The sequence below is a fragment of the Balaenoptera ricei genome, chromosome 13 (assembly GCF_028023285.1).
Source record: "Balaenoptera ricei isolate mBalRic1 chromosome 13, mBalRic1.hap2, whole genome shotgun sequence".
Taxonomy (NCBI): Eukaryota; Metazoa; Chordata; class Mammalia; order Artiodactyla; family Balaenopteridae; genus Balaenoptera; species Balaenoptera ricei.
Window position 1 is genome coordinate 81824660 of NC_082651.1, and position 9513 is coordinate 81834172.

General features: G+C 41.7%; 2 non-coding genes across 2 annotated transcripts; both read right to left on the reverse strand.

Annotated features, from left to right (window-relative positions):
• Nucleotides 1-382: 382 nt before the first annotated feature.
• TRNAA-AGC (transfer RNA alanine (anticodon AGC)) lies at nucleotides 383-455 on the reverse strand. Its single transcript has one exon. It is a non-coding gene; the product is annotated as a tRNA-Ala (tRNA).
• Nucleotides 456-809: 354 nt separating this feature from the next.
• On the reverse strand, nucleotides 810-899 carry TRNAY-GUA (transfer RNA tyrosine (anticodon GUA)). Its single transcript is given in 2 exon segments — nucleotides 810-845; nucleotides 863-899. It is a non-coding gene; the product is annotated as a tRNA-Tyr (tRNA).
• Between the last annotated feature and the right edge of the window lie 8614 nt (nucleotides 900-9513).

The following is a 9513-nucleotide window of genomic DNA, read 5'->3' on the forward strand; positions in this document are numbered from 1 at the left end:
CAAGAAGTCTCACGCCTATTGGCCGCGGGGACAGCTGGCTACCCGCCCAGTAAGGCTCGCTGCCATTGGCCAGCACGCCGGGGTTCCCTCGCACGTTTAGCGGGTACCTGAGCCCGTGCTGTTTGGGGGCTCTACCTGCGGGCCCGGTGGGAGGGTTCCGCCCGCGTCTTCTCAGAAGACGGTTAACGGCCTGCCCACCGGGAGGAGGAAAAGACGAACTGACCAAGAAGGACACTGGAAAAGACTCACCTGCAAAATAAAAAGACCGTGTGTGAAGCTGACGATTGCCTACCGTACTCCTCTGTGTATTACAAAACACCCACCAGCTTCAGCCACTCTCCCGCGGTTCAGGGATCCTCCAGTGCCCGGGCCAAAAACCGAGTGGAGGATGCGGGCATCGATCCCGCTACCTCTCGCATGCTAAGCGAGCGCTCTACCATTTGAGCTAATCCCCCGGTCGTTGTTGGCTTCTTTCTTTTTGCCTTACAGGTTGTTCTGGGGTGTCCACTGACCAGTGAACAGACCGCAATTCAGAACATTCATTTAGCTTAGCACTGCACTCAAGTGCAGTGGGACCGCGGGCAAGATTTTTAAAAGCAGACATATAATAATCACACATAAGCAATAATAAGCCTCATTTATAAGCATAGGTTAACATTCCTTTGCATGTAACCCCCAAGAGAGCGTACCCGTACCCTATTTACTGCATATATGTTTCACGGAACATCTGCAGTGCGTACGCAACTCAGTCGGCTTCTAGGTAAGCTTTTCTCCTCTGAATGAGTGGAAGCTAAAAATATCGTACGAAGTCCTTCGAGCCGGAATCGAACCAGCGACCTAAGGATTGCCATAGCCTTACCCACTACAGTCCTCCGCTCTACCAACTGAGCTATCGAAGGCTCCGCTGCTGCTACCGTCTGCCGCTGTCCCCCTAATACTTACCAAGGCCTCACTCCAGGGTCTCAGTAGTTTTGGGGTGGCCTGGCCCCCACCCTCTAAAGGAACTCCCCGGGGCCGAGCTCCTCCAAGGTGCACAGAACAGAGGAACCCGGAGACAGAAATGCGAGCAAAGGGCGCTGCCAAAGGACCCGCTTTCCAACCCTGGACGAAGGAAACACGGGCAATACAGTTTCCCTTCCGTTTCCTTGCTTTTTACAAAACGATACCGCCACCCCCACCCCCTACCCCCCACCCGCTGTGGTTTCTTACAGGACTGCGGACACTTCGAGACCTGGCCCACAACCCTGACTTATGGGCCGCATTTCTCCGGCGGGGCGGGTATGCACACGTGCTCTACAATCGCCCGGCGCCCGCTGGGTTTGCAAAGCCGACCGCTTACGTTCGCTATTTCCGCTCCTCGTTTCCCTCCGGTTTCTCCAGGGGCGCCTGTAAAATCCTACTGCTCTCCTGATGTGAAGGACATTCATTCAGTCAATTAACCCACGTTTGTCAGGATCTCTTCCTCCTAAGAGCAAGAAAGATACAAACCACCGAGCTGCTGGAGGCGAGCCTGACGGCGCTGGAGCGGGCGGCGCGGGATGCCCGGGATCAGCGACTGCGGACGGGGCCCTGAGCCGGGCGGTGAGTCGGGCCGCTAGCATCCACCCGGCTCCCGCCCCTGCCCGCCTCACACCTGCATCTCTCTTTCCAGGGGCCTGGCATGCCAGCCCACAATCCTTTGCCCACCAAAAGCTCCCGGGGTTTTAAAACAAAGAAACAAACCTAAAACTCAACTCCTGTGTGAAGCTTTGCTTCGCGGTGTGGCGGGGTGGGTGTGCGGGGAGACCTGGTCTCCATTGCCAGCTCTGCAACCGCCTGTGTTACCCCGAGTCACAATCGCCCCGGGCAAATCCAGGTCGGGCGATGGTTTCAAGCCCCTCGCGGCTCCAACATTTTGGGGGTTCTCTCAGGCTGTTTTAAATCCGAAGTTTCTGTTGTCACTGAACGCAACACGGGGTTCACGCCTGTGCTCATCCACAAAGCAGGAGGTTAACATCTTCCCATTGATTTATTGGTTTAACTTCATTCTGCTGCTGCAAATGCTACCTTTATGTCCTAGAACGTTAGTCTGGGGTAGTTTTCTTGGAACGGTGATTAGCACTCTCACTGTCTTTCTCTTTCTTGTGGGGAGGCGGGGCTGGAAAGCAGAATATATTTAATTATGTTGCTTGGGGTCTTTGTTTTGTTTTTGAGCGAAATTCGCATAACATACAGCTAACTATTTTAAAGTATGAACAATTCAGTGGCATTTAGTACATTCACAATGTTGTCCCAACCTCTCTCTAGTCTAAAAAAAATTTTTTTTTTTAAATCACGTTGGAAGAACACCCTGTACCCTTAAAGTAATCACTTCCATCCATACTTCACCCAGCCCCTGGCAACGACAAATATGCTTTCGGTCTCTACGGATTTACCTATTCTGGAGATTTCATACAAAATAAATCGTAAAATACGTGACCTTTTGTGTTAATTTCTTTCACTTATCATAATGTTTTGAGAGTCATTGAAATTGTAGCATGTATCTGTGCTTGTCCCTTTTTATGGCTAAATAATATTCCATTCCTTTGTTTGTCCATTCTTCTGTTGATGGACCTTTAGGCTATTTCCACCTTTTGGCTTTTTTTTTTTTTTTTAAATAGATCCTTATTGGAGTATAATTGCTTCACAATACTGGGTTAGTTTCTGTTGCACAACAATGCGAATCAGCCATATGCATATACATGTCCCCATATACCCTCCCTTTTGAGCCTCCCTCCCCTCCTCCCTATCCCACCCCTCTACTAGGTCATCGCAAAGCACTGAGCTGATCTCCCTGTGCTATGCTGCTGCTTCCCACTAGCTATTTTACATTCGGTAGTGTGTATATGTCGATGCTACTCTCACTTCGTCCCAGCTTCCCCCTCCCACCCCATGTCTTCAAGTCCATTTTCTATGTCTACCTCTTTATTCCTGCCCTGCAACTAGGTTCATCAGGACTTTTTTTTTTTTTTTTTTTTTTTTTTTTAGATTCCATATATATGCGTTACCATACGGTATTTGTTTTTCTCTTTGTGACTTACTTCACTCTGTATGACAAACTCTAGGTCCATCCATCTCACTACAAATAACTCAGTTTCGTTTCTTTTTATGGCTGAGTAATATGCCATTGTATCTATGTGCCACATCTTTATCCATTCATCTGTCGATGGACATTTAGGTTGGTTCCATGTCCTGGCTATTGTAAATAGTGCTGCAATGAACATTGTGGTACACGTCTCTTTTTGAATTATGGTTTTCTCTGGGTATATGTCCAGTAGTGGGATTGCTGGGTCAAATGGTAGTTCTATTTTTAGTTTTTTAAGGAACCTCCATACTGTTTTCCATAGTGATAGTGTCAATTTACATTCCCACCAACAGTGTAGGAGGGTTCCCTTTTCACCACACCCTTTCCAGCATTTATTGTTTCTACCTTTTTTGATAATGGCTATTCTGACCGGCGTGAGGTGATACCTCATTGTAGTTTCGATTTGCATTTTTCTAATAATTAGTGATGTTGAGCATCTTTTCATGTGCCTCTTGGCCATCTGCATGTCTTCCTTGGTGAAATGTCTATTTAGGTCTTCTGCCCATTTTTTAACTGGATTGTTTGTTTTTTTGATATTGAGCTCCGTGAGCTGTTTGTATACTTTGGAGATTAATCCTTTGTCTGTTGTTTCATTTGCAAATATTTTCTCCCAATCTAAGAGTTGTCTTTTTGTCTTGTTTATGGTTTCCTTTGCTGTGCAAAAGCTTTTAAGTTTAAATAAGTACCATTAGTTTATTTTTGTTTTTATTTCTGTTACTCTAGGAGGTGGGTCAAAAAAGATCTTGCTGTCATTTATGTCAAAGAGTGTTTTTCCTTTGTTTTCTTCTAAGAGTTTTATAGCGTGTGGTCTTACATTTAAGTCTTTAATCCATTTGGAGTTTATTTTTGTGTATGGTGTTAAGTAGTGTTCTAATTTCATTCTTTTACATGTAGCTGTCCAGTTTTCCCAGCACCACTTATTGAAGAGGCTGTCTTTTCTCCATTGTATGTTCTTGCCTCCTTTGTCGTAAATTAGGTGCTCATGTGTGCATGGGTTTATCTCTGGGCATTCTATCCTGTACCATTGATCTATATTTCTGTTTTTGTGCCAGTACCATACTGTCTTGATTACTGTAGCTTTGTCATATAGCTTGAAGTCGAGGAGCCTGATTTCTCCAACTCCATTTCTTTCTCTCAAGATTGCTCTGGCTATTCGGGGTCTTTTGTGTTTCCATACGAATTGTAAAATTTTTTGTTCTAATTCTGTGAAGAATTCCATTGGTAGTTTGATAGGGATTGCATTGAATCTGTAGATTGCTTTGGGTAGTATAGTCATGTTCACAATATTGACTCTTCCAATCCAAGAACATGGTATTTTTCTCCGTCTCTTTATGTCATCTTTGATTTCTTTCCATCAGTGTTTTATAATTTTCTGAGTACAAGTCTTTCGCCTCCTTAGGCAGGTTTATTCCTAGGTAATTTATTCTTTTTGTTGCAATGGTAAATGGGAGTGTTTCCTTCATTTCTCTTTCTGATTTTTTGTTGCTGGTGTATAGGAATGCCAGGGATTTCTGTGCATTAATTTTGTATCCTTCAACCTTACCAGATTCATTGATTAGTTCTAGTAGTTTTCTGGTGGCATCTTTAGGATTTTCTATGTATAGTATCATGTCATCGGCAAACAGTAACAGTTTTACTTCTTCTTTTCCAATTTGTATTCCTTTTATTTCTTTTTCTTCTCTGATTGCTGTGGCTAGGACTTCCAAAACTATGTTGAATAAGAGTGGCGAGAGTGGACATCCTTGTCTTGTTCCTGATCTTAGTGGAAATGCTTTCAGTTTTTCACCATTGAGTATGATGCTTGCTGTGGGTTTGCCATATATGGCCTTTATTATGTTGAGGTGGGTTCTCTCTATGCCAATTTTCTGGAGAGTTTTTATCATAAAGTGGTCTTGAATTTATCATGCAGTGGTCTGCATCTGTTAAGATGATCATATGGCTTTTATTCCTTAATTTGTTAATGTGGTGTATCACATTGATTGGTTTGCGTATATTGAAGAATCCTTGCATCCCTGGGATAAATCCCACTTGATCATGGTTTATGATCCTTTTAAAGTGCTGTTCGATTCTGTTTGCTAGTATTTCATTCAGGATTTTTGCACCTATGTTCATCAGTGATATTGGTCTATAATTTTCTCTTTTTGTAGTATCTTTGTCTGGTTTTGGTATCAGGGTGATGGTGGCCTCATAGAATGAGTTTGGGCGTGTTCCTTCCGCTGCAATTTTTTGGAAGAGTTTGAGAAGGATCGGTGTTAGCTCTTCTCTAAATGTTAGATAGAATTCGCCTGCGAAGCCGTCTGGTCCTGGACTTTTGTTTGTTGGAAGATTTTAAATTATGGTTTCAATTTCATTACTTGTGATAGGTCTGTTTATATTTTCTAATTCTTCCTGGTTCAGTCATGGAAAATTGTACCTTTCCAAGAATTTGTCCCTTTCTTCGTGGTTGTCCATTTTATTGGCATATAGTTGTTTGTAGTGGTCTCTTATAATCCTTTGTATTTCTGCAGTGTCAGTTGTGATTTCTCCTTTTTCATTTCTAATTTTACTGATTTGTGTCCTTTCCCTTTTTTTCTTGATGAGTCTGACTAAGGATTTATCAATTTTGTTTATCTTCTCAAAGAACAAGCTTTTAGTTTTATTGATCTTTGCTATTGTTTTCTTCATTTCTATTTCATTTATTTCTGCTCTGATCTTTTTTTTTAAATTATTGCAATTTTAATAATTTCTAGAATATATCTTCATATAATTAAAAATTTTTTTCAAGCTGTTATGAAAGTATACATAAGTAAAATGTATTAAGCAATTCAGTTGTCAATTAAAATTATTTTTGAATTCAATATTTGCCTTAAAACTAAAATATAAGTAATCTATTACAGAAAGGTAGCTAAACTTTCAAGTAAACCAATCTAAAAGAAAGTAACACTCAGATCCAGAAATACAGTGAACTCCAGGTCAGTCTTATTTATTTACTACAAAAGTTTCCGGCTAGAACACTGAATTCAGAATAACTTTGTGGATGAAGTTCTCAGTGTCTGCTTATTTAAAAAAATAATGATAGATTTCTTCTGATCTTTCAGAGCCCCAATCATTTTTGCCCCAGCAATATTCTTCTAGTCTTTAAAATACTCCATGGAATGTAGAATAAGGTTAAAGGCAGCATTCTGTCTTTGAGTCCTTCCTTGGTCTGCTCTGATCTTTATGATTTCTTTCCTTCTACTGACTTTGGGTTTTCTTTGTTCTTCTTTCTCTCCTTGTTTTCAGTGCAGGGTTTGATTGTTTATTTGAGATTTTTCTTGTTTCTTGAGGTGAGATTGTATTGCTATAGGCTTCCCTCTTAGAACTTCTTTTGCTGCATCCCATAGGTTTTGGGTCGTCACGTTTTCATCATTTGTTTCTATGTATTTTTTTAATTTCTTCTTTGATATCTTCAGTGATCTCTTGGTTATTTAGTAGCACACTATTTAGCCTCCATGTATTTGTGTTTTTTACAGTTTTTTTTCCTGTAATTGATTTCCAATCTCATAGCGTTGTGGTCAGGAAAGATGCTTGATACAATTTCAATTTTCTTAAATTTTCCAGGGCTTGATTTGTGACCCAAGATGTGATCTATCCTGGAGAACGTTCCATGTGCACTTGAGAAGAAAGTGTATTCTGCCACTTTTGGGTGGAATGTTCTATAAATATCAGTTAGCTCTATCTGGTCTATTGTGTCATTTAAAGCTTGTGTTTCCTTATTTATTTTCTGTTTGGATGATCTGTCCATTGGTGTAAGTGGGGTGTTAAAGTCCCCTACTAGTATTGTGTTACTGTCCATTTCTCCTTTCATGGTTGTTAGCATTTGCCTTATGTATTGAGGTGCTCCTATGTTGGGTGCATAAATATTTACGATTGTTATACCTTCTTCTTGGATTGATCCTTTGATCATTATGTAATGTCCCTCCTTATCTCTTGTAACAGTCTTTATTTTAAAGTCTATTTTATCTGATATGAGTATTGCTACTCCAGTTTTCTTTTGATTTCCATTTGCATGGAATATCTTTTCCCATCCCTTCACTTTCAGTCTGTATGTGTCCCTAGGTCTGAAGTGGGTCTCTTGTAGACAGCAAATATATGGGTCTTGTTTTTGTATCCATTCAGCCAGTCTGTGTCTTTTGGTTGGGACATTTAATCCATTTACATTCAAGGTTATTATTGATATGTATGTTCCTACTACCATTTTCTTAATTGTTTTGGGTTTGTTTTTGTGGGTCTTTTTCTTCTCTTGTGTTTCCCACTTAGAGAAATTTCTTTAGCATTTGTTGTAAAGCTAGTTTGGTAGTGCTGAATTCTCTTAGCTTTTGCTTGTCTGAAAAGCTTTTGACTTCTCCATCGAATCTGAATGAGATCCTTGTTGGGTAGAGTAATCTTAGCTGTAGGTTTTTCTCTTTCATCACTTTAAGTATATCCTGCCACTCCCCTCTGGCCTGCAGAGTTTCTGCTGAAAAATCGGCTGATAACCTTATGGGGATTCCTTTGTATGTTATTTTTTGTTTTTCCCTTGCTGTTTTTAATATTTTTCTTTGAATTTAATTTTTGTTAGTTTGATTAATATGTGTCTTGGTGTGTTTTTCCTAGGGTTTATCCTGTATGGGACTCTCTGTGCTTCCTGGACTTGGGTGACTATTTCCTTTCCCATGTTAGGGAAGTTTTCAACTATAATCTCTTCAAATATTTTCTCAGACCCTTTCTTTTTCTCTTCTCCTTCTGGGACCCCTATAATTCGAATGTTGGTGCATTTAGTGTTGTCCCAGAGGTCTCTGAGATTGTCTTCAATTCTTTTCATTCTTTTTTCTTTATTCTGCTCCTCGGCAGTTATTTCCACCATTTTGTCTTCCAGCTCACTTATCTGTTCTTCTGCCTCAGTTATTCTGTTATTTGATTCCTTCTAATGTATTTTTCATTTCAGTTATTGTGTTGTTCATCTCTGTTTGTTTATTCTTTAGTTCTCCTAAATCTTTGTTAAACATTTCTTGTATTTTCTCAATCCATACCTCCATTCTATTTCCGAGATTCTGGATCATCTTTACTATCATTACTCTGAATTCTTTTTCAGGTAGATTGCCTATTTCCTCTTCATTTATTTGGTCTTGTAGGTTTTTACCTTTCTCCTTCATCTGTGATGTATCTTTTTGCCATCTCATTTTTTTTTTCTTTATGAGTGGGATTGTGTTCCTGTCTTAGTGGTTGTTTGGCCTGAGGCTTCCAACACTGGAGTTGTAGGCTATTGGGTAGAGCTGGGTCTTGGTGCTGAGATGAGGAGCTCTGTGAGACCTCACTCCGATGAATATTCCCTGGGGTCTGAGGTTCTCTGTTAGTCCAGTGGTTCGGACTTAGAGCTCCCACCGCAGGTGCTTCGGTGGGACCCAGGGTTTGTGAACCAAGATCCCGCAAGCTGCCTGGGGAGGCAAAACAAACAAACAAACAAACAATAACAAAGTAAAAAATAAAATTAGACTAGAAGCTAACAGATATGTTAGGAAGAATATAAAAATAAATATATAGATGAATCAACAACAGGAAGGTACATCAGTACACGACAGTAAAAAAGAGGAGGAGGGAAAAGAAAAAAGAAAAAAAAAAAAGGCGGGGGGGGGGAGGCCTGAGCTGTGGAGGGTGGGGCCTAAGCAAGGGTGAGGTTTGGGCAGTGGGCGGGGCCAACGCTCAAGACCCACAGGGCTGGAAAAGGTCCTGGGAGCTGTGGGGGGTGGGGCTTAGGCTCCAGGAACAGAAGGGACCCAGGCGTGCCCCCCACCCCTGGTCTCAGAGGCTACGGAGCCTCACCTGGGAGCTCAGCAGGCTCCCCAGCCCGAGTGGGCCAGGCGATCGCCCTCTGCTCCTCTCCGGCTCTTCCCCGAGAGTCCCTCCCGCCTGCCTCTCCTGATCTCCCCAGTCTCAGGGGCGCCAGTCCTGCCTGGCCTCCACTTCTCCTCCCCGCTCCGTCCCCCTCCGTCCTACTGGTTCACTTAGGGGTTCCTCCCGTCTCCTCGGGCGTTAGAGTCCCCCACCAGCGGCCAGCAGGCGCACCTTTTGGCTTTTATGAATAATATTGCCATAAACATTCGTGTACAAGTTTCTGTGTGGATGTATGTTTTCATTTCTCTTGGGTATACTCTTAAGAATGGAATTGCTGAGTTTTATGGTAATTATATGTTTAACTCTTTGAGGAACTGCCAAACATTTTTCCACAGCGGTGGAACAATTTTTCATTCCCACCACCATTGTAGAAGAGTTCCAGTTTCTCCACATCCTTGCCAACACTTATTTTCTGTATTTCTTATTGTAGCCAATGTTTCAATAAATTGAGCTCAATTAATAATAAGCAATTTTCTGTCGTTAAAGATTTTTTGAAATCACCATTTGAACAGCCATTT